The 26,662-nt window shown below is 36.2% G+C and overlaps 1 protein-coding gene across 3 annotated transcripts in view; it reads left to right on the top strand.

Annotated features, from left to right (window-relative positions):
- The first annotated feature begins 5,543 nt into the window (after positions 1-5,543).
- OSTN (osteocrin) overlaps positions 5,544-26,662 on the top strand; it is a 214,188-nt gene continuing 193,069 nt past the window's right edge. For 2 of the 3 annotated variants that reach the window (XM_047875752.1, XM_047875756.1), the window contains exon 1: positions 22,563-22,631. The gene's annotated coding sequence lies outside the window, so the exon portion shown is untranslated. Of the gene's footprint in view, positions 5,605-22,562; positions 22,632-26,662 lie in introns of those variants that run through there. The other variant, XM_047875753.1, reaches the window with a different exon arrangement.

Here is a 26,662-nt window from a genome sequence, read left to right on the forward strand (position 1 = left end):
TAACAAAACATGTTTTTGCTACAGCTACTAAAACTGGACATGTATGCACCTTATCTAGCAATTTTACTAAGTATATATGCATTTATTCACCAAAGAAATGAAGTCATTTGTTTGCCAAAAGACATGTACTAAAATTTTTGTAGCAAAATCATTAGTATTAAATAAAATTTTAAAACTACCTAAATATCCATTAGCAGTAAAATGAATTTTAAGTCAGTATATTCATACAATGAAATATTATACTAAATGAGAATGAACTGTAACCACATACAATATTGATGAATCTTCTTAACATTGTGATAAATGAAATAAGCCAGATGAACTATAGCCCTACATTTATGTAATATATAAAAACCACAAATTGATATTTGCTATGAGAAGTTAGGATAGTGGTCTCATACAGGGTTGTGGAGATGACCATAATTAGGTGTGGGGAGGGTAGACTTGATGCTTGCTGGGAGCTGATCTCACAGAAATTTTTATGAAAACCTATTGAACCTATCAGATGTATTAGGGTTCTCTAGAGAAACAGAATTAATGGAATATATATATGGAGAGAGCTGTTTAAAGAATTAACTCACACAATTGTGGCAAGTTTGAAATCTGCAGGTAGGAGGATCTGGAGGCTGGAGACCCAGGGGAGAGGTGATAAGGTTTTTGATTCTAAAGACAGTATTCTTTCTTTCTTGGGAGACCTCAATCTTTTAAGGCCTTCAACTGAATGGATAAGGCCCATTCACCTTAATAAAGATAATCTTCTTTAGCCATATTCTACTGATTTAAACATTAGCTACATCTAAAATATCCAGACTGATGTTTGACCAAACAACTGGGTACCACAGTCTAGCTGATAGGAAATTAACCACCATAGGTTATCCCTTGTCAATTCAGCCCCCCCACACATCTCTTTAAATCCTACATAATCTCCAGACAAAGACAATAACAAGATCATATTTCCACCTAACATGATACAGCTATCCTGTGTACAACCAAAAATACCCTTTCCCCAGAAGATGATGGGAAGTCCTTGGGTGATGTTCACTCTTCTCGTTGATATCCAGTAACTTAAATAGTATCATATAAAGTCAATATATGTTCTGTTATATGAGGGAAGAAGAAAGGAAAGAAAATATATTTCCCATACACATACAAACATATTCATAATGGAATAAAGAATAAATATTCAAATTACAGATATTGACTCTATAACTGGTCACATGGCTATTGCTAGTATTTAGAACTACCTTCTGTTCATATTCTCTTTGTCTTCAGCAAGCACCTCAGCTGGTCATGGTTCTTTACCTAGAGGGTGATCCAAACCTTTGTTCCCTAAGGATCTGGGCCATTGAAAATGTTGCCTGAATTGGGTTGTTGTAGTTTTCCATTGACCATTTTCATTTTCATCATGATATGGTACTGCTAACAGATGTCCTAAGAGATAGCCTGTGTTCCAGACATACTCTTTAACTCCATTGTAGAGTAGCAGTTCAGTTTTCTCCTATTACTCAGGACCAGTCACCCAAAATAGCCATGTGTTCATCCTAATTTCCAGTTCAACGAAATAATTGTTGTGTCTTCTGGTAGAAACATTCTTCCCTTTGGAACTAAGATCTCTAGAGTAGCAGCGCATGAGGTAATGGAGAAAAGAAGCAAAATTTTGGTGGGTCACTAGGAGGTAAACAGTGGTATAGACTCCCATTATAGAATAATGTCACTCGCATTTCCACCCCTTGATTCCTAACTCCATGAATCCTGGCTATGGGAGAAATAGCACCATACATTGAATGCTGATTTAGCACATATGCATCCTTCTGAAGAACCTTGCTTCAGACCTTCACAGTATTTCCACCAAGACCGGTAACTGTGTCTTCAAAAAGGGCCATTCCACCACTGTATCAAGCCAGTTACTTGATTATCCAGTTGTCTACCAAGATCCTAAGTGTCTGCACTGTGATTGACCTCTAGGAGCCAGCCTAAGATTCGAACAGCATCCCTATCTGACAGTGGCACCTCAAACACTAGAGGTACTGGATCTTATGACACAGGTGGTGGCACAGCAGCCTAAATCTGTTGCAGAGCCTTCTCTTGTTGGGGTCCTATTCAAAACAAACAGCTTTTTAGGTCAGTAGGTAAATGGACTGGAGCAGCATACTCTGATGGGGAACGTTGTCTCCAAAACCCAAAGAGTTCCACTAGGCACTGTGCCTCTTTTTTGGTTGTAAGAGGGGCCAAATGCAAGAATTTATTATTTATCCTAGAAAGGTTATCTCCACATATCCCATGCAACTAAACCCCCAGAAATATCACTGAAGTAGAGGCCCTTGAAATTTTGTCAGATTTGTATCCCATCCTATGACCTACAAGTATCTTACCAACAATCTAGACTAGTTGCTACTTTTTGCTCAGTAGGTCCAATCAGTCTGTCATCAGTGTTCTAGATCAGTAGAAGGGAAAGGGCAACCAAGATCCCTGTGAACTAAATTATGACCTAGGGCTAGAGAGTTGGTACACCCCCGGGCTAGGACCGTGAAGGTGTATTTCTGGCATTGCTAACTGAAATCAAACATCTTCTGGTGGTAAATTGACAAAAATAACGTTTTCCATATTAATAGCTGCATACCAGTTACTAGACTATGTATTAATTTGATCAAGCAATGAAGCCACTTCTGGTTCAGCAGCAATTGGAGTCACCACCTGGTTAAGCTTATGATAGTCCTTTGTCATTCTCCAAGGTCCGCTTGTTTTCTGCACAAGCCAAATAGGCAAGTTGAATAGAAATGTGATAGGAATCCTGTTCAAGTCCTTGATGATAGCACTGAGTTTTACAATCTCTCCAAGAATGCAGTATTGCTTTTGGTTTATTATTTTCTTGGATAGAGGCAGTTCTAGTGGCTTCCACTTGGTCTTTCTTACTATCATACCCCTCACTCCATGAGTCAAGGAACCAATGCGTGGGTTGTACCAGTTGCTGAGAATGTATATTCCACTTATGAATTCCAGGATTAGGAAAATGATTATAAAATCAGTTTGGGGACCCACTCTGTGACAAATCTGAACTAAAATTCCATTAATTATCTGATTTCCATAAGCCCTATTCTGAGTGGTAGAACACAGTGAAATTTGGGTTTCCTTGAATTAGTATCAGTTTAGAGCCCGTGTTAAATAATCTGATTATTTTATGTTCCCTAAGGTACAGTCACTTTGGCTGTAGGTACCTTTGGGGAAGGCTAAAAGAAGGATTAACAAAAATTTTTGACAGTGTGACAGGGTTCTTCCTCAAGAGGACCCACCGTCCCCTTGACTCATGAGTTTCTGGGTCTATACACTGACTCAAATCTGGGAATTCATTGGTCATGACTCTGTTTTTATTAATTAAGTTAGACTTTTGTTCACTTGACCCAGAACTCTTCTGCTTATACAAATCAAATAAGAATATATTTTTAAAATTATTTTTCATATTTAAGTTGGTTCCATGCTCAACATGGGGTTTGATCTCATGACTCTGAGATCAAGAATCACATGCTATGCAGACTGAGTCAGCCAGGTGACCCCCCATCCAAGTAAAAATTTAAAAGACATGCATCTATTTGATACTTAGGAACACTGTGCTCAGCTAGCCAACATTATGTGTTCTCTTCTAGTTAGACTATTCTGATTGTTACTTTGGCTCTGTTCTCTCTAGGACAACTACACCTACCTTGCCTTTCATTAAGTGCTTTCACTTGCCCTCTGCTATTCCGAAATCCAATTGTCCCTTTTGCATTTAGATTTCCTGATTCAGTGGTAGCAGCTCCCACTATAATTTCTCATCTGTAGAGAAGAGTGACTATAAAGCTGTTCAAGGATGTTGGGGCTGTGCTCACAAATTTCTCACAGTCAAGCTATGAACTCTGGACCCTCCAAGAGTGAGTGAGAAGGTCTCACAGGATAAATATACCTTAACATTCCAACTTCCCTAAGCATTTCTATCCTTTTACCAAGACCGTCTGGCATTTCTTTTTTTTTTTTTTTTAATGTTTATTTATTATTGAGAGACAGAGAGACACAGAGCGTGAGCAGGGGAGGGGTAGAGAGAGGGGAAGACATAGAATCTGAAGTATCTCCAGACTCTGAGCTGTCAGCACAGAGCCTGATGAAGGGCTCGAACTCACAAACTGCAAGATCATGACCTGAGCTGAAGTTGGTCGCTTAACCAACTGAGCCACCCAGGTGCCCCTGGCATTTCTACTTAATGTGGTGTAGGCCACCTTTTGGCCTATGTTTCAGCCAACCAGAGTCCTTTTTAATCCTCTAAGCCACAACATTACATTCAGATTCTCTGCTTAAATGGCTGATACCAATAAATTCAGCCTGAGTAAATTTTATGTTCCTTCTACCATTATCCCTTACTCTCAATATCCATTGCCACACATATTCTCTGGATTTCTGCCTGTATAAATTGGAAAAAGCATGGCGTTATTTTGTAGTATATAATACACCTCTTCATAGGCCACACTTCGTACCTCAATTTTCAGGGTCTGCTGGGACATGAGTCTAGTTATGGGTCTAGAAACTAAGAGCCTCGGGCGGAGGTGAGGAATACCTGAAGAGAATTAGCAGCATTGCAGTTATTTCATGGGAGGCTGTTATGGTTTTCTCAGGCAAAGCAGGGGTAATCTTCTTAGATAGGGATACCATGGTAGTTTTCACTGGCAAAAGAGACTCATCAGAACTTAAGCATTCAGTGTCTCCAGATTCATCAGGAACTTCCCATATGTTTCCATTCCCATTTTGAGAATCTTATTCTATCCCAATCAATGCTCTTATTTAAAAAAAAAATTATAGTTACTATTTTTAAGAGAGACAGAGACATAATCAGAAGCAGGCTCCAAGCTCTGAGCTGTTAGCATAGAGCCCGATGGGGGATCAAACCCATGAACTGCTCAAGTCGGCCGCTTAACTGACTGAACCACCCAGGCACCCGTATGCTCTTATTTTAACAGCAGCACTCTGAGGTTGGGAATTCAACTTACATTATAATTCAGCCACTCTTAGGATGAGGCTCTGGGTTTGGTTTTCAACAATTTCAGCTCTGTAACAATTTTATCTCCTGTAGCTATAGGAGATAAGGGTTTCTTTTAGGACAGACCCAGAAAACTTCAGGTCATTCATAAGGTACTTGAGTTGACACTTGGAATCCCAGGCTTATCCTTTTCTTTCTCTACTTTGTCCAGCAAAATTAGGAATAACCAATCAATTTTATTATACTCAGTTTGACCAAAGTATTCTAAGGTTTAAAATATACCATGTTCCTATGTGTACATATATACATCCCTCCTCTGTTTCTGTATGCTTGTGTGTATATATGTGTGTGTGTGTGTGTGTGTGTGTATGAAATTCAATTTTAAAAATGTTCTCAATTCTCTTATTTTTAAAGGCATCAGAGAGTCCCTTTGGTTCTTGAACATTGTGTGTGAGTGTTATTTCTGAAATTGCTGCAGCCATCCTTTAAGAGGGGATGAGTCTTCACAGGTGAAAAGAACCTGGACCCTTCATGACATTGTTGATCATTAAATCAAGCAGCCATCAAATGTCTGATCACTAGATTTCATATTGTATGAAATCGTAAGTATTCCTATTGTGTAAACTTGAAGTTAAGTCTTGTTACTTGCATTAGGTCATCTTAACTGATACACATATTGTTGACAGTTGACAAGAATTATTTGACTCAATACATCTTAGTGCAGGAGAAAACACTGACATATATACCGTTATATGATATATTGTTATAAAGCAAGCTCAGGACAGCGCCAGAACTAGAATACAGATAATCTTGATTCCAAGTTCATTTTTTTCCCCTCTTCATTATTCAGTGCATGCATATCTTAAATATCCTTCTTGGTTCTGATATCAAGGTCTATTATCTATATGTGCTTGCCTTCAGTTCTTGCCTGAAAGATGACCTGAAACAATGTTTAAAATATTTTTCTAATTAGTAGCTAGTAGTTTCCATATATGACATTGTCTTGTACCAAAGAGGTTAATTTTTTTCTCCATATTCTGACAATATATAAAATAAAAATTCTGAGTGAACTCATACTGTTTCTTACCTATCCATCTCACAGATGTGTTGTCCAAAACTATCATCTGTTTCACATTGAGCACATCCATCTAGTTCTGTGAAAGTTTCAAAGAATAACCCAAGCTGAACTGAAATTAGTTCTTTGTCACGGCTTTCCAATCTCTCAAATGTGTAGGATGAAAAATGATTGGCAAACAGTGTGGCTTGTCAACCCCCTGAATCAAGCATAGTAAAATCTGAAAAGATAGATATTATGATGACCAACATTTTCATGTACCTATGTTGTACATAATAAACATTGAAAAGTTTAAAAAGTCATAAATATTCAGCATAGCTATATAAATTTTGTCATAAATTTTATGTTATTTATTTTTTAAAAAAATTTTTATGTTTATTTATTTTGGAGAGAGAGAGTGTGAGCAGGGGAGGGACAGAGAGAGGGAGACACAGAATCCAAAGCAGGCTCCAGGCTCTGAGCTGTCAGCACAGAACCTGATGTGGGGCTCAAACTCACAAACCATGAGATCATGACCTGAGACAAAGCTGGATGCTTAACTGATTGAGCCACGCAGGTGCCCCTAAGTTTTGTCAGAAATTTTAATAAATTCTTTGTCCTATTGAATTTTCCCATTTAGAATCTTCCACAAAAAGGGAATTATATAATATTAGACATGATTTGAATGTCAGACTTCACTTAATCCAAGCCCATGATTTTAAAGATGAAGAACTGAGTTCTGACAAGGTCTATAATTACAGACCTGATCAGAGGTAGAGTTGTAACTTGACACTGCTTTTTAATCAATGATAGGTAGAATACCAAGATATTGTTTACTTTGCTCACGTTCTTCCAGTTAAGACAAGAGGAAGCCAGGATTCAAATACAAGTTTTTCTGAACCCAAAGTTCACACTCTCAGCCATGCAGATACTTCAACATGAAATTGTGAGGTTTTAACATTTAGTTATTCCATTTATCATTTAGAATTCATTTAGAAAATCATTAAGTGCCTTTTAAGCTCCAGACATTGGACTATATACTAGGTATACAATTGTAGATAAACAAACGTGGTCTTCAGGTACATTAAATAAAGTATGTAGAGTGGGAAGAGTGTGGAGAGGGTGGAAATTGGAAACAAGATAGTGTTGCCTGAATATTGGGGGAGAGCTAAGAGGAAGAAAAGCAGTGCAATGCAACATATCTGAGAAGGTATGGTGTGTGTAAAATGCTGTGAATTAAGAAAGAGCTGTATGTGTTGAATGAACTGTGGCTGGTGCCTAGCAAGCAATTGAGCAATGGCATGGAATTAGGTTGGAGAGATAGGAAAATAAAACATGTAGACTCTTCTTTAGCTGAGGAGTTTGAAAGACACAATATCAAAGATTTGAGAGAGAGCAGATGTACAGTCCTCTTGGAGAGTCAGCTGATATATAGTAAGATTGCTAGGCAATGTGGAGAACCTACTTGAATTTTGAGATCATGAATTTAAAGAGCAACTATTTGTGGTAGGTTAATGAATGGTCCCCCAAAGGTATCAGATCCTAAATCCTGGAACCAGTGAATGTTAACTTATATGGTAAAGTTTATGCAAGATGTGATTAAGGATGTTGAATTGAGGAAATTACCTCAGAATGTAGAATGTAGGTAGATGATAGCAAAAGAGTGAAGCAGAAAAACATTATACACAAAAGAGGAGGAGAAAATGTGACCACAGAGGCCTAAATTAGATGATTTTGCCACAGGGTAGGTAATGCCCTGACAACATCTTGAGTTCAGTCCAGTGGTAATGATTTCAGACTTCTGGCCTCCAGAACTGTGAGGGAGTAATTTTTTGTTGTTTTAGTCCAACAAATTTGTGTTGATTTGTTATAGTAATTCCAGGAAACTAATATACTGTTCTACCTAGTTGCATGATTCTTTCTAGCTGCTCTGGTATATTGATAGAAAGTATGGATGGTTGAATTACTTTTGTAAGAATGATGGAGGCAGAAAGAATGAAATATTGGGTATTTTCAAAGTAATTGTAGTAAGTGAAACATGGCTTCTATGCTGGTTATGAGGGAAAATGAAGATAAAACGGGGCTGACAGATAATGAAAGTAGGAAGGCATTATGGATTCCAGGTGATGAATTTGTTGAAGAACTATTGTTAAGTGTACTTGTTAGCAGTCATTAAACGGTAAATGAAATGAAATTCAATATCAAGTTCAGAGATCTTGTGTTTTGTAAAGCTCAAAACTTAGCACTGAATTACAATTAGTGGAGATTACAAAAAGTGTTGAGAATTGAAGTCTTGACCAAGAAAGCCATTTACCCAGGACACATTAGAAACTTCATCCTGTACAGTGAAAGTTGAAATATCAGATTCACAGGGATATCTACTTATATGCTATTGGATTCAAGTATTCATAGAGAAATAAGCCAAAGAATGAAACACTTCAAATATTTTGGTTCCCTCCATATTCTCTCTCTATGAGAAAATTACTGTAAATTTTAGTGTTCTCTGATTAAAAAAGAAACAGTGTCCTCAAAAGTAGAACTCAGTGTAGCATTCTATGTCAAAAGATAAAATAATCAAAATGCATATAAAGAAAAAGCACTTCATATTTGGGGTGAGTTGTGTTCTTAATTTTTAGTTGGAGCTTCCTAATTGTTTTCCATAAAATAACATTGTATTTTAGGTATAGATACGTGTCGCTGGAACTCTTCATACATAAAATGTTTAGACAGTATGCTTATAAATATAAGACCATCAGATTACTTTTGTTCATAAGCTTTTATTCCAAGTACATTATCTCTGATCCTTAAATCATTAATCATATTCAGTAAAGTACTGAACGTAGGCCTTAATTCTATGCCAGGTAGCTCAGCTCAATTCAGTTCAATATGACATCTGCATACAGTACTTAGCATCTATTCTGTACAAGGCCTGTGGTTGACCTGAAGAAATTTTCAGGCAGGACTGATCCTCTCCCCACAACAATCTTATACTTCAGTAAAGGTGAAGCTTAGGGGAATATGATGTTCTCTGGACTAATGATCTCATAAATTTATGCTCCCATCTAGGCCAGCTACCTTCACTCTCCCTGTTACTCCACAGGATCAACCAGAGGAAAGAATTTACTATAGAGCCCATCTAGGGGTTAATATCTTTGAGAGCTAGGAACTACAATGAGTAATCATCTTCACCAAAGGTATTAAGATATTCCTATTCCAAAATAACCTTAGAATGCAAAGTTCTAGTTGGGCTATGGAGTTGGATTCTTATACCATATCCATATTTGAATCCCTTGTTCTACCCTCTGAATAGTTTTTCCCATTCCCAAACTCTCAAAGCCTTGTACTATCATCTTTGTATTCAAAGTTCATAGCTGTAAACAGCTATGCTGTTGCTGCTTTTCTATAAGGCATAGTGCCTTGAAATCTAAAATTTCTTTCTGCAATCAATGAGTTACTGAATATTTAACAACCAGCTCTTCAATAAGGGATTGGGCCTTATTTGTAATCTTTGCCAAGTTCTGTGGTGTGAATACTCCCTATATGGCTAATTTCAAATTGCCACCTGAAGTCACTGAAGGCAGAGTTGGAAAGAGATGTGCAGTAATTCATTATTTTCCAGTATGCCTACCATAAAGATGTAATAGATGTAAGTAATCTTGGGCATAGTAGTAAGAAAATGTAGTAAAATAACTAGGAAGTGATAAAAATGAGTATTGTCACTGTTTTTATTTTTTTATATTTATTAGATATTAATGTTTATTTTTGAGAGAGACAGAGTACGAATGTGGGGAGAGGCAGAGAGAGAGAGGGAGACACATAATCTGAAGCAGGCTCCAGGCTCTGAGCTGTCAGCACAGGGCCTGATGCGGGGCTTGAACTCACCAACCATGAGATCACCACCTGAGACAAAGTCAGACGCTTAACCGACTGAGCCACCCAGGAACCCCTCCATTTTTAAATATAACTTATTTAATTGTACACTTATTTAATTTTTAATATTGACTACATTTAACAACTGGCCTGAAGGGGCGCCTGGGTGGCGCAGTCGGTTAAGCGTCCGACTTCAGCCAGGTCATGATCTCGCAGTCCGTGAGTTCGAGCCCCGCGTAGGGCTCTGGGCTGATGGCTCAGAGCCTGGAGCCTGTTTCCGATTCTGTGTCTCCCTCTCTCTCTGCCCCTCCCCTGTTCATGCTCTGTCTCTCTCTGTCCCAAAAATAAATAAACATTGAAAAAAAATTAAAAAAAAAAAAGTTAAAAAAAAAAAAAAAAAACAACTGGCCTGAAAACTCCTTAAAATGTTAATAATCAGCCATACCTCAAAATGGTCCTTGTGGTATATGCCCCCCCTTTTATATCACAAGTCCCAGTTTTGTTGTTGTTGTTTTGTTTTTGTTCTTTTTTTTTTTTTGCCATGTTTTGTAAGCGCATATCTGAGATCACTTGCTCTGAAAAGGCATGAGGATAAACTTTCTGAGACGTAAACCTTGTATGGCAGAAAGGATTCTAAGATGACCTTCAAATGAATTAAATTCTTGTATAGTCTCCTCTTGAATGTGGGTGGGAAACTGTGACTGACTTCTAGCAATGGTGATGGAATAGTCACTCCCGTGACTACAAGATGACACTTTAGATGACTGGAGAAGAATATCTTTTGATGAAGCAGGCTGCCATGTTGTAAGAGGGTCTGTGAGAGCCACATGGCAAGGGACCGAGGGGTGCTAGAAGTGCCAAAATTAGCCCCCAGTTGAAAGTAGAAAGAAAGAGGGGACCTTTGTCCTATAACTTTGAGAAAGAGGAATTCTTCCAACAACCATGTAAATTCATAGAGGACCTGAAGCTCCAGAAAGGAGTATAACCTGGCCAATATCTAGATTACTACTATGTGAGACCCTGAGCAGAGAACCCAGTTAAGCCAGACTGGGCTCCTGACACAGGGAAGTTGCTGAGTGTAGATTATTTTAAACTAAGTTTGTGATAATTTGTTATGCAGCAATAAAAAAAAAACTAATATATTACTTACACTTGAATGAGAACATTTTTGGTGTGGAAATCAAACAGAAAACTAAACTTTTCTCCAGAATTTTGAAATCTTGATTCCTTCCTGTGTGACTAAGTTTTTAAAATAAGTTTTAAATCCTATTCCTTTATAGGCAACCTCTTTTGCCTCTGTAAAAGCTTTTAGAAGTTTTTTTATTCTCATTTTCCTCAAAGCCACAAGGACATGTTATTAAAAAATTAACAGCATTTTTGAACCATAAATCACTACACAACTCAGATTTAAAATGTAAAATTTAATGGTGTTAGTGTATTCATAAGATGGTGCCAACATAACCTCAATATATTTTAGAATACTTCATCACCTCAAAAGGAAACACCATCTTACTGGCAGCCTTCATTATGTTCCCTCCAATCCCTCCAGCCTTAGACAACCACTTTTTTACTCTATGTCTTATGGAGTTGCCTATTCTGGATATCTCATATAAATGGAATCAAACAACATGTGGTCTTCTGTGAATGGATTCATTTTACATAATATATTCAAGATTCATCTAGGTCATAGCATTTAGTATACTTCATTTATATTTAGTGCTAAGTATTCTATTATATGGATATGTCACATCAGTTGGGCAGTTTGATTGTTTCTACTTTTTGGCTATTATAAGTACTGCAGCTATGAATATTTGTGCACCGGTTTCTATTGGATATATGTTTTTAATGGTCTTAGGTATACAGACAGGGGTGAAATTACTGGGTAATATGGTAAATCCTTATTTAATCTTTCGATAAACAGGAAGAATGCTTTCTCAAATGTTTGCACCATTTTTCATTTTACCAGCAGTTCTTGATGGTTCCAGTTTCTCCACATCCTCACCAACACTTACTCTTCTCTGTCTGATAATAGGCATCTTAGTGAGTAGAGAGAGTGGTTTCTCACTGTGTTTTTGATGTGTGTTTTCTGAGGCTAATGATGTTGTGTATCTTTAAACTTGCTTACTCACCACTTGTATATGTTCTTTGGAGAAATATCAGTTCAAATCCATTACCCAGTTTTAATTGGGCTTTCTATTACTGAGTTATAAAAGTTTTTCTTTTACATATTCTGGATTAAAGTCCTTTATAAATTTATGAAAATGTGTTTCTCCCATTCAGTGTTTTTTTTTCCCCACTCTCTTGACGTTTCTTTTGAAGCACAATTTCATAAAACATAGCTTTTTTTCTTCTTCTTAGTTTTTTATAGCATTAACACTCACATTAGGTGTAAGGTCCATTTCAGTTAACTTTATTATATGGTATGAGGCGGAAATCTAAATTCTTTTCAATTTGGCTATCTAGTTATCCCAGCATCATGTGTTAGACTATTTTTTCCTGTCATCAAATTGGGGAACTTTCAGCCAACTGTCTTCTAATTTTTTAAGCTCTGTTTATTTTTCTTCACTCTTTATTCCCATTGTTTTTCAGATTGGGTATTCTCTCTCATGCTATTTTATAGTTAGTTCAGTGATTCTTTCAATTCAGGCATAATCTACTCAAACCTACTTTAAGGACTATTTCCTTTTGGTTATTAAATTATATGTGAAATTACTTTGACAACTTTAGTAATTTCCATTTGCTTCTTGGTTATAATTTCTAACTCTTTAAAGGTATTTACCTTCTGATGAGATATTGTCATGTTAGCTTCCTTTAAGCTTTTTTTAGTTCTTTGAATGTGGTTATAGTGCCTGTTAAGTCTTTTTCCTTTAAATTCTGTATCTCCTAGTCCTATCCTGGGCTCCTGCCTCTTTTTTTTTTTCCAGGTATATGAGTCATACAGTCATACTTTCCTGTTTTGCATGTGTCATATATTTAAAGTTTGATATTTTAGGGAACCTGGGTGGCTCTGTCAGTTGCACCCCGGACTTTTGATTTTGGCTCAGGTCATGATCCCAAGGTTGTGGGATTGGCCTCAGGTCACGGTATGGAATCTGCTTAAGATTCTCTCTCACTCTCTCCCTCTGCCCCTCTCCCCTGCTAGCACATACCCTCTCTCTAAAATAAAAAATAATAATAATAAAAGCTGATATTTTAGGTAATATAGTAATTGTGGATGCTTATTCTCCTTACCCCTTTCTGGGTCTTGTTTTGTTGTGATTAGCTCATTAATCTGTTTAGTGAATTGATTAGATTATTTTAGGGAAGGCTTTCACCCTCTCAGTGTGAACTTGCTGATCTTATTCCTCAAAGTGTGCAGCTAGGGCAAGAGCAGAATCACTCTGGGGTGATGGTGATTTTAACAGAGTTCTCTTTGGCTAACTTTCTCTGATCTCTCTGTTAAATTGTCTGCTTACTTTAATATCCCCCTCAATTTTAGCTCCTTCAATTGCTGGCTGATGGCTCTATTGTTTTCAATAATCCCTGGGGCATAAGTGGAATTACACTCTGACACAATTCCAAGCAGGTAGTTTTTGACAGTAGTCTTTAGGGATTTTTCTGACCACACGAGGGCTCATTTTAGCTGTCTCTTTCCATGGTTCTCTCTGGTAAGACAGTTGGCCTATAGTTTAGATTTTGATCTGTCATAAAGCTACCAGCCTCCTCATAATTGCTTAAAACCAAAAACTCCATTTCTTCCTTTTTCTTTTTCTTTTCCCTTTTTATTTCTCCTTGACAGCCATACCTCTGGCACTTCCTAAGAGTTTTGCAGGGAATGTCAGATCCTGCCTTCACTGCTTTTAGTGCAAGTGTTTTTCAAAGCATACTTTTGTCTGTATGCTCCCATGTACTATATATTAAAAAATATAGATTTAAGCTATAAATGACTCTATCCTTTTGTAAAACTTTTAAAGAAGAGGGGAATTTATTTCAACAATGTCAAATTGCGTGCACGGGCACCCCCCACACACAAACTCACTCTCTCTCTCTCTCTCTCTCTCTCATAATCCTTCATTTCTCCTCTAAATGGAATTTGTAGACCCCTGAGAAAGTTAAGGGGATTTCACTTATGGAATGGATGTTCCAACATAATACTGTGAGTCATTGAGAAAATGTCATTTTCGTATGGTTGGCTAAAGGAACAATTTTTAAAATTTGAGGCATTATTTACTACATTGATGCACCAATATTTTGGAATGTTTATCTTAGTGCTTTAAATGAAAAAGAAGGTTACATTAAGACATTGAGGGTTTGGTAGAGAAATAAAAATAGAAGTTAAGGTTATATGACAAGGAGCTTAGAACGGGCTATTGAAAAGAACCAAAGAAAATGTCATAACGGAGTCGATGGCAGCCTGCTCTATTCCCTGTCCAGGGACTTTGTTTCTTTTCACTAGCCTTTCATGGATAATTTATAGAGGGAATGTAGTCCCGATATCTACCCCAGGTGGTTTGGAATTCAAGATATATTTGTCTTGAGATGATTCAAAATGATGAGCTTAAATGAGAGAAAAAAAAATGGATAAAAGTCACTTACATAGAGATATATGTGGGAAGTGGTATTTTAATAGTGACATATCATCCTGAAACCTAGGGCACTATCCAGAGGATAAGGCTGGTGACCACAGTTGGAAAAGGTAATGTAATGTGTGTGTGAATGCATGTGCGTGTAAGAGAAAGGGCATATGTGTATTAGAGGTAGGGTGAATGTGCAGAAACAGCCTGAAAACATTAGAAAGAAAACCACCAAGTCAACTCTGAAATGGTGTTGAGTACGGATGTTGGAATTCTCACTTATTCCCCTACACCCATTATTGAATATAAAAACTAAAATAAATGAGGATCACCTGCCCCTTAGAACTGATACAAGTAGACTTCATCACTGGCCTTCCTCTTTAGCTCTAGCATCTAAGCCCACTTACAAAGTTTTATTTTTCCATGTCTCTTAGACCCAAGTTCTTTGATTCACCTTAATGTCAGATAAAATGTAGAAATTTAGAAAAGCTCCAGTTCTTACTGTTTCTCCTGAGACCTCTGTGGCCCATGCGTCCATACCTTTAGACATCAGGTGGGATCTCCATCTTGATTCAGCTATTTTGTGAATGCTTTTATCTGTCCCAAGGGAACTTACTAGAGAGCCATAGGTAGCACCTACCAGTTACCAAGTAAATGTCATTTGGATTAAAACATTCTCTGAACTAAACCAGTAGAAGTAAAAACTACTCCTATGCAACATTTCATTCTCCTATCAGTAATTCTAACCATTTTACTTGTTAAGGATTTCTAAGTGAGTAGATTCACCAGATAAATTATCTAAATTTCATACTCTGCATTCAAATCACTTTATCAAAGAAAAGGTAGTATGTTGGAGTATTTGGTTTCTTCTAAACTGTTTTTCAAATAAACTATGAAATGGCTCCACCATGTGGTTGAAGTATGCATTTTGTTCTCAGAAATCTAATAATTCAATGAGACAGACTAGCTAATATCATTTATTCATTCAAAAAAATATTTATTGAGACCCTACTCTGTGTTGGGTATGTTCTTGGCACTGGAACACAATAAATGAAACAATGCAACCTCTAATTCCTTACATTTCACGTTCATTTCACCTTTTCGTTGGTTAAGCACACTCGATCAAACATTAAAATAAAGGGGCGCCTGGGTGGCGCAGTCAGTTAAGCGTCCGACTTCAGCCAGGTCATGATCTCGCGGTCCGTGAGTTCGAGCCCCGCGTCAGGCTCTGGGCTGATGGCTCAGAGCCTGGAGCCTGTTTCCGATTCTGTGTCTCCCTCTCTCTCTGCCCCTCCCCCGTTCATGCTCTGTCTCTCTCTGTCCCAAAAAATAAAATAAACGTTGAAAAAAAAATTAAAAAAAAACATTAAAATAAATACAAAAGCATATTTTTTTCAATTGTTTTTATTGGTATAAGAAAAAGAATGCAGGTTAGATTTTACTGTCTCTCTCTGTCCCAAAAATAAAATAAACGTTGAAAAAAAAATTAAAAAAAAAACATTAAAATAAATACAAAAGCATATTTTTTTCAATTGTTTTTATTGGTATAAGAAAAAGAATGCAGGTTAGATTTTAGTTCTGGCTTTGTCATTGACTAGCTGTGTAAAAATACTTTCTACACAAGACTAAGCTTTTTAGAAGTTGTTCCAGATAAACGGCGCCTAATTCTCATAGTACCAAAAAACAATGAGGATGTTTTGCTTGAGTGGTGGGGGGGGGCAGGGAGAGGGGTGCAACAATAACATATACTAACGCATTCGAAAGTTTCCCTGAAAGCCTGGGGGAGGTTACAGCCTCCTTGAATATTACCTATGGTCTCAATGGGTCTACCTATAAGTAAAATTAAAATATAGAATTAGATTTTTTTCTAGCACCCCTTCTAGCTATAACAATATTTGGCTCTTATAAATAATTAATAAAAGAACCAATCCCAGGGTAGAGCTATAATTTATATTCAAGTCTCCTGTCTTCTGAGCCCTTCTAGTACATCCATTGAATGCTACAGTTGCTGAATTAGAGCACCTATCAAAAGCCCTCTCACATTTGAAGTCTTTATTCAGTCTCTTCTAGATAACTAACATCAGACAGAAAATTTGCCTTTTGCCCTCTATTTAAATTATTATATTAATATAAGCTATCATTTATTAAACTCACATTTAGCATCAGGCATATTTCTAAGTAAGCTCTTTATTTTTTTTAAGTTTATTTATTTTGAGATAGCAAGAGAGAACTAGCAGGGGAGGGGCAGAGAGAGAGGGGGAGAGAAAAGAATCTGACAGTGCAGAGCCCAATGCTGGACTCAAGTCCCATGAACCATAAGATCATGACTTGAGCTGAAATCAGTAGTCAGACAGATGCTTAACTGACTGAGCCACCCAGGTGTCCCTCTAAGTAAGTTCTTTAAATGCCATTATCTCTCAGCATCTTGGAAAGAAAAACCTAGACAGGTGTAACTATAGTTCAGTGCACAGAGCACTAAGATTTAGGACGGAGGTTAGAGCTTGTTCAATGCAATGGCAAGTCAGCATGTGAGCTCTGGAATAAGACTATGGGTTCTTATTCTGGATCTATAATTTACTGATTGTGTGACTTTTTAAAAAAATTTTTTCAACGTTTTTTATTTATTTTTGGGACAGAGAGAGACAGAGCATGAACGGGGGAGGGGCAGAGAGAGAGGGAGACACAGAATCGGAAACAGGCTCCAGGCTTTGAGCCATCAGCCCAGAGCCTGACGCGGGGCTCGAACTCACGGACCGCGAGATCGTGACCTGGCTGATGTCAGACGCTTAACCGACTGCGCCACCCAGGCGCCCCTGATTGTGTGACTTTGGATGAACACTTTTATGAGCCTCTCTGAAACCTTTTTTTTTTTTTAATTTTTTTTTCAATGTTTATTTATTCCTGGGACAGAGAGAGACAGAGCATGAACGGGGGAGGGGCAGAGAGAGAGGGAGACACAGAATCGGAAACAGGCTCCAGGCTCTGAGCCATCAGCCCAGAGCCTGACGCGGGGCTCGAACTCACAGACCGCAAGATCGTGACCTGGCTGAAGTCGGACGCTTAACCGACTGCGCCACCCAGGCGCCCCTGAAACCTTTTATAAAGTTAATTACATGACAGTTTTCACCTATAAGATTATTACACTTGATTTGTGACCATCTAAGAGAAAAGATGAATTTTTCTTTGCTAGATTTTCCCACAATGTAATCTCAAATGTATTGTCTATACCAGAGAGGAACCCTTTGACCATGCCATCTAAATGTTGGGTATTTCACCCTGGGTTCTCATTAAATATTAATGGGGAAATTTGTGAATGTTTACTGAGTGGGAACATGAAAATAGCTGAGAAGAAAATTTTGCCTTCCAAAGGAAATCTTCTAAATTCAAATATAGTCAGATGTGGGAGACACAGTCAAACTAATATGCTCTATATTTGTGATTTCTTCAGATAATTTTCTGTCTTATTTTTTGGTGTGTCCAATTGGACAACTGCATCCATTTTTTTAAGGGACAATTTCCTGACAAGACCATAAATTGATTTTCAAAGGTTATAAAGTCCTTCATAAACTGACTAAGGAGGGACAGCAAAAAGGAACTTCAGTAGGCTGAAAAATGGTTTCAGACAGTTCCATAAAAATAGTATACTATGAAATGCCTAAATGTTATTTAGGCTGAAATAGGGCTATAACATGGCAGGACAGCTCTAGGGTAGGAGGATGTTAAGGTAGAAGTCTTTTCTACTATGAAGGTTAGCTTTTATATAAATATAGAGTTTCATTATGGTTTTTTTTTTCCTAACTCAAGTGCCTTCCTTGACTTCTGTGAGCATCTGCAAGTATCCTAAGAGAACATGGTGTGTGTAGTTGGGATGTGGGGGAAGGCATGTAAACCCCAGTATGTTGTGTTGGATGAAAGTGGTGCCCTTACAAGTGGTTTTCCATCCTCTTTTCTCTCCAGTCTCCTTTCTACAGTGCCAGAATATTTTTTTTAATTAATTTATTTATTCTGAGAGAGAGAGAGTGCACATGTGCGAGGAGGGAAGGGGCAGAGAGAGAGGAAGAGAGGGAATCCCAAGGAGGGTCCACACTGTCAGTGCTGAGCCTGATGTGGGGCTCAATCCCACCAACCAGGAGATCATGACCTGAGTTGGACACTTAACCTGAGCAACCCAGGAGCCCCCAAAATAAACTCTCTTGCAAACTTTGATCGTGTTACACCTCGCCAAAACAAAAAACAAAAAACAAAACAAAACAAAAAACAAAAAACCATTGCCTTTGAATTAGGGTAAAACTATTCAGCCTGGCATTTAAGAGTTTTGTCAGTGAAACCACTGTTCGTTTCAGTGCCATTTCCCCCAATTTCCCTCTCAGTACCTTACATTCCAGCCACCTTTCCTTTCACTCTCCCTCATCACACTGCCACATCTTTCTTCTCCATGCTTAGACCTTTATTTCAAAGACTATGCTCTTTCCATAATGAAACACTGCCTTCTCTTTCAGTAGGACTTTTCTAATATTTCCAACTTGTATAATTCCTCCTTCTGTTTCTCATTTATATTTAAAATCTACATAATACCCTTATAGTATTTAAATGAAGAAATCCAGCTGGATAATATTGACTCATAAAGGTGTGTATATCTTTATTTTCAGTTTTTAATTTAGCTTAAATAAACCCTTTGGGTACAGTATATAGCACAGTATACCATGCATGAAGAATATTATATATACTTCTAAGGAAATTCAATTAAACTAATAAAATTGGGTAGGATATTTAGATCATGAAAGTAAACTAAAAAGATACCAGCAGGAGGCATCCCCACCTGTACCTCTGGATACAGACTTTCTATTCAAACTCCTAGAGCATACTAAGCAAGTCAAACACATCCCATTTGCTCTAGAAGCAGCAGGGCCACCAATGGCAACTCCTACTGAAAAAAAGAAATACTGTGTATTTCCCACTACTCAGAATTATGGAAAACTCTTCCTTAAAGAGAAGGTTCTCTTGCATATTTATTTTTAAATGGTTCTTGCTCCCTTGGGTGGAATCTCAGATTCACAGATATCTATTTTGTCTGGAATTGATTTTTTTAATTTAAAATTAGCTTTACTGGGGTCTAACTTACAATAAAATTCAGCAATTTTAAGGGTAGAATTCAGTGAATTTTGATAAATATTCACAGTCCTGTAACCAATCACTAACCAAATTATTATACCGGGTCTCTCACTCATAAAGTTCCTTAATAGTTGTTTTCAGCCATACCCTGTCCTCCCATCTGGCTTATGGCAATTCCCTGTTTTCAGTCATGATAGTTTTGAATGTTCTAGAATTTCAAATAAATGGAATCATATAGTACATGTTATTTGCATTTGGGTTCTTCCATTAAGCATAATGCTCTTAAAAGTAGGGGTTTTTGCATGTATCAGTAGCCCATTTCTATTGCCGAATATTATTCTATTAAATGTATTCCCCACAATTTGTTCATTTGTGAATTGATAAGACATGGATTGTTTCCATATTTAGAACTATTATGAAATAAAGCTGTAATGAGAATTTCAGTACAGTCTTTGATCATCTATTTCCATTATTCTATGACAAATATCCTGAAACTTACACCATGATTTTTAACCTTTTTCCCCCTAATATAAGTATTTTAATGCTATAAATTTCCCTCTCCTTCATTTTCATGCTCTAAATTTTGTTCTCATTTTTATTCAACATATTCACCAGTAGCGCCTGTAATGATTATATATTTCCATTACTCTATGACAAATATCCTGAAGAGCTTACACTATTGATTTTTGACCTTGTTTTTCTTTTACTAATATAAGGATTTTAATGTTATAAATTTCCCTCTACTTCATTTCCATGTTCTAAATTTTGTGCTCATTTTTATTTAATGTATGTTCTAGTAATGCCTGTGATAATTTCTTTAATTCATGGATTATATAGAATTGTTTAATCTCCAAATATTGGGGAAATATTCCAGATAGCTTTCTGATATAGATTTCTACTTTAGCTTCACCGTGGTCAGAGAACATATTTTGTATGACTTAAGCTCCTTTAATTTACTACGATTTGTTTTACAACCAGAAATAAGTCTGATTCAGTGAATGGTCCATGTGCACATGAAATTCTTGATATTCTGTTGAATTTTGGATAGAGTGATCTATAAATGACATTCAGGTCAGGTCATTCAAGTTTTCTACAGTATTATTGATTTTCTCCTTTGTTCTATTGATTAGGGAGAGAAAACTTCAAATAGGATTTTGATTTCTCTTTCAACCATTTTGCTCTTTGCTTTCTATTTTTCCTTTTTTTATGTTTATTTTTGACAGAGAGGGAAAGGGAGACAGAGTGTGAGCGGGGGAGGCACAGAGAGAGAGGGACACACAGAATCTAAAGCAGGATCCAGGTGACAAGCTGTCAGCACAGAGCCAGATGCAGGGCTTGAACCCACCAACTGTGAGATCATGATCTGAACTGAAGTTGAATGCTTAACTGAGCCACCCAGGCATCCCTAAGATATTTTTTATATTTATGTATTTACCATTTCTGATGCCTTTTATTGTATATCGTGCATGTCATTTTACTTCTGTCTGAAAAACTTTAACATTATTTTCCCTGTTTAGGCATAATGACAATGAATTGCCTCACTGTCTGAAAAAAAGCCACCAGTTCTGAAAAACATTTTACTGTTTTGTTTTTCCTTTAGTACTCCAAAGATGTATCTACATTATCTCTGGCTTTCATAGTTCTTATGAAAGTTATCTATCATTTATATCTTTGTTTTTCTGTATGTAATACACTTTATCTGGTTGCATTTAAGATTTTCTCTGTATCACTGGTTCGAATAAAATCATCGTATGCTTTGAAATGAGTTTCTTTGTGTTTGGTTTTACTCAGGATTAATTGAACTGCACTTATCTTTAAGTTTATAGTTTTCATCAAATTTGGGAGATTTGGGGGTACTATTTCTTTAAATACTTTTTCTTTCCCATTCTTATACCTCTGAGTGTCTAGCCATATTTCATTTATTTTTAAAATTTTTATTGATAAAACAGTTAGGCTTTATTGGATGCTTTCTTTGCATCAGGTACCAACAAAGGAGATTAAATACATTATTATTATTTTATGCTCAGTGTATCTAAACTAAGAACAAAACCGTTTTACCCAATCCTCTCACTTCCCCTCCCCACTTTCTACCTCCAGCAACCACCAACCTGTTCTCTGTATCTATGAGCTTTTTACAAATTGTACTTATTTTTAGAGTCCACTTGTATCATACAGTATTTTGTGTTTCTTGCCTGACTGACTTCACTTATCATAATGGCCTCAAGGTCCATTCATGTTGTTGTAACTGGCAAGATTTCATTCTTTTTTATGGCTAAATGATATCCCATTGTGTATATATACTGCAATTTCTTTATTCATCCATTGATGGATGCTTATGTTGTTTCAATATCTTGGCTATTATAAATAATGCTGCAATGAACATGAAGGCACATGTATCTTTTTGAGTTAGTATTTTAGTTTTTGTCATATAAATATTAATAAGTGAATTTGCTAAACAATATGGCATTATATTTTTAATTTTTTGAGTAAACTTCATACTGATTTCCATAGTGGTTACACCAATTTACATGCCCAACACTAGTGCACAAGGGTTCTGTTCTCTCCACATCCTTGCACACTTGACATTTATTCTTTTTTGATAATAGCCATTCTAACAGGTATGAGGTGATATTTCATTGTGATTTGGACTTGCATTTGCCTAACAATTAATGATGTACAGCATCTTTTTGTACCAATTTGACATCTGTATGTCTTCTTTGGAAAAATGTCTGTGCATATATTCTACCCATATTTTAACTAATTTTTTGTTGTTATTGAGTTGTATTAGTTCTCTCTATATTTTGGATATTAGCCCTTTAACAGGTATAGGATTTGCAAATATTTTCTCTTATTCAGTGGGTTGCCTTTTCATTTTGTTGGTTTCCTTTGATGTACGGAAGCTTTTTAGTTTGAGATAGTCCCATTTGCTTATTTTTAATTTTGTTGTTTTGCTTTTGGTGTTAGATACAAAAAAAAATCATTGCCAAGACCTATGTCAAGGAGCTTACTGCCTGTGTTCCCCACTCCCCAGGAGTTTCAGGTATTACATTCAATTCCTTAATCTATTTTGAGTTGATTTTTGTGTATGGTGTAAGATAGGATAGTGGTTTAGTTTCATTCTTTTGCATGCAGCTGCCCAATTTTTCTAATAATATTTGAGAAGACTCCCCTTTCCCTGTTGTAAATTCTTGGCTCTTTTGTCATAAATTAATTGACCATATATGCATGGGTTTATTTCTGGGCTCTCTATTTTGCTCCATAGATCTATATATCTGTTTTTATGCTGATATTATATGTTTTATTTTTTTTTCAACGTTTATTTATTTTTGGGACAGAGAGAGACAGAGCATGAACGGGGGAGGGGCAGAGAGAGAGGGAGACACAGAATCGGAAACAGGCTCCAGGCTCTGAGCCATCAGCCCAGAGCCTGTCGCGGGGCTCGAACCCACGGACCCCGAGATCGTGACCTGGCTAAAGTCGGACGCTTAACCGACTGAGCCACCCAGGCGCCCCAGTATGTTTTAATTACTATAGCTTTGCAATATCGTTTGAAATTAGGAAGCATGATAATTCCAGCTTTGTTTCTTCTCAAGATTGTTTTGACTACTCTGGGTGTTCTATAGTTCCATTAATGTTTTAGGATTGTTTGTTTTATTTCTGTGAAAAGTTATTTTGGACTTTTGATAGGTATAGCATTAAGTCTATATATCACTTTGCGTAGTATGGACGTTTTAATAGTGTTCTTCTAATCCATGATCACAGAATATCGTTCCATTTATTTTTATCTTCTTCATTTTCTTTCTTTAATGCCTTATAGTTTTCAGAGTATAGGTCTTTTGCCTCCTTGACTAAATTTATTCCTAGATATTTTATTCTTTTTGAATCCATTGTAAATGGGATTCTTTTTTCAAATTCTCATTCTGGGAGTACATTATTTGTGTATAGAAATGCAAAATCTCTTTTTGTATTGATTTTGTATCTTGCAACTTTATGGAATTCATTTAACAGTTTTGTTGGAGTCTTTAGTGTTTTCTATGTATATAATATCATGTCATCTGTAAATAGTGACAGTTTTATTTCCTTTCCAATTAGGAGGACTTTTATTTTTCTTAATTGCTCTGGATAGGAATTCCAACACTATGTTGAATAAAAGTGGCAATAAGGGCATCCTTGTTCTGTTCCTGATCTTACAGGGAAAGCTCTTAGCTTTTCATCAGAGTATGATCTTAGCTGTGGGTTTGTCATATTTTGCCTTTATTATATTGAACCACATTTCCTCTATAGCCACTGTGTTGAGAGTTTTTATCATAAACAGATGTTGAATTTTATCAAATGCTTTTTCTGTATTTATTTGAGATTATCATATTGTTATTCTTCATTTTGTTAATATGGTGAATCATATTGACTAATTTGTGGATGTTGAACCATTCTTGCAACCCTGGAATAAATCCTACTTGGTCATGCTTTATGATCCTTTTAATGTATGTTGAAATCGTTTGCTAAAATTTTATTGAAGATTTTTGCAATTAGGCTTGTCAAGAACATCGGCCTGTAATTTTCTTTTCTGTGGCATCCTTGTCTGGTTTTGATATCAAGATAATCTTGGCCTTGTAAAACTAGTTTGGAAGAGTTCCCCCCTCTTCTATGTTTTGGAAGAGTGTGAGAAAGATTTGTATTAATTTTTCTTTTAATGTTTGGTAGAATTCAACAGTGAAGCCATTTGTTCCTGGACTTTGGTCAGTAATCAAAAACCTCCCTAACAATCTCCTTTCTAGTATTCAGCCTGTTTTGATTTTCTGTTTCATTATGTGTCAGTCTTGATAGGTTGTATGTTTCTACAAATTTACCATTTCTTCAATTTTGTCCAATTTGCTGACCTAACTTTTCATAGTAGTCACTTATGATCCTTTGTATTTCTGTGGAATAAATTGTAGCATAACCTCTTAAATTTCTGATTTTGGTTCTTTCTTGGTGAGTCTAGCTAAAGGCTTGTAAATTTTGTTTATCTTTCAAAGAACAACTCTTAGTTTCATTGATGTTTTCTATTGTATTTTTAATTTGTTTCACTTATTTCTACTCTGTTATTTCTTTCCTCCTTCTAACTCTAGCCTTTGTTCTTTTTCTAGTTCCTTAAGGTGTAAAGTTAGGTTATTTGAGACTGTCTTGTTTCTCAAGATAGGCATTTATTACCATGAACTTTCCTCTTAGAACTGCTTTGGCTGCATCCCATAAATTTTGGTATGCTAGTGGTATGTTACATTTCCATTTTCATTTGTGTCAAGGTGTATTTTATTTCTCTTTTCATTTCTTCTTTGACCCTTTAGTTGTTCAATAGCATGTTTTTTTTAATCTTCACATATTTGTGAATTTTCCAGTTTTCTCCATGTAATTCTAGCTTCATACCACCATCGTCAGAAAATATCCTTGTTATTATTTCAGTATTCTTAAATTTATTAAGGTTTGTGGCCTAACATATGAACTATCCTAGAAAATATTCCATGTGCACTTGAGGAAAAAATATATTCTGTTGCATTTGGATAGAATGTTCTCTAAATATCTGTTAAGTCGATCTAGACTAACATGTTGTTCACAACCAAAGTTTTCTTTACCAACTTTCTGTCTGGATGATCTATCCATTGACATAAGTGGGGAATACATGATATTGTCATATAAATCATGGTGTTCTCTTCACTTTTTTTTGGTATTTTCTTTCTGAATGTGTTTTATCTTTGACAGTTTTGTGTGTGTGCGTGCACATGCGCCTGTGCATGTGGTTATGTGTGTATAGCAATTTGTTTACAGTGTTGGAAGTGTTGTTCCATCTAATGTAGCTGCCATGTCAGGTATTTTTTCTTCTCTAGTAATTTCCTTTTGTGTTTTTAGAGATAGCTTTACTTTTCCTTCTAACCATGGTTATTTTTCTATTTGCTTCAACATTTGGAGTATATTTATAATTTTCTTAATATCTTTTTGAGTTTCATTAAGCCTATTTATGAATTTGTTTCTATTGATTTATTTTTTATCATTATTTTAGTAATTTCCTATTATGTGTATGCCAGGTAATTTTCAGTTAAGTGTCTGACATTTTAAATTTTGTTGTTGGTTGTTATTTCCTCCATTCCTTTAAAGACTATTGGATTTTTCGGATGCTTAGTTAAGTTACTAAAATAAGTTGGAACTTTTTAATGTTTACTTTTAAGATTTCTTGGGGAAGATCCAGAGAAGGTTTTTGTCTGAGAGTAATTTAGCCATATTACGAAGGTGACACTCTTCTGAGGATACTATCCATTTTCATTTGTAAAGTCTTTCCTGTCAGGCTTGTTGGGAGGATGAATTATTGAATTATTCCCAGCCCATTATGGGATCTTGTTATTGTTCTGCTTTTCTTTTTTCTTGGTTTTCTCCTAACTTCTAGTTGTTTCCTCTCACATGTATGTAGGGAATACTCAGCTGAAGACTCAAAAAGACCTCTCAGAAAATCTCCTGAGCCTTCCATCTGTGAAGTCTCTGGTGCTCTGCCCCAAGTCTAACCATTTTGACATTTCTTTTATTCAAAGATTAAATTCTGTCCTTAATTCATTAGGACATTAGGATTCATATCTGTTTAGTTTTTCCTGAGTTTAGCCTAGGCACATACTCCAGGCATGAAGCTGGTGAAATTTTATGGCTTACCTTGTTTCCCTTCTCTCAGGGATCACTGAGAGTCCTGTACTGCTTCACATATTGTGCTCAACTGTCTGTTGTTTAACTATAATGGTGAATCTGTTCCATATTACTCTATTATAGCTCAAGTGGAAGTTTGCATTAATATTTTATGAGCTTTTAAAAATATTAAAAAGATTTAATGTCTTATTTATGGACTTTTTTTTTACTTTTAAATTCATATAGTTTGCTTCACACTGGTTAATTTTATTTTTATATTTGTAAGGGTTTGCAATCCCTCTCTGTATTAAATGTTAGGGCTCTGTTGTGTTGTGATTTTATGTTTTGTTGCAAGCAGGAAACAACACAACACAAGACACAAAGTCCAACTACTGTGGATCTTTCTGCTCTTGATTACCTGGGGTTGAG

Source organism: Prionailurus viverrinus, chromosome C2 (assembly GCF_022837055.1).
Source record: "Prionailurus viverrinus isolate Anna chromosome C2, UM_Priviv_1.0, whole genome shotgun sequence".
Taxonomy (NCBI): Eukaryota; Metazoa; Chordata; class Mammalia; order Carnivora; family Felidae; genus Prionailurus; species Prionailurus viverrinus.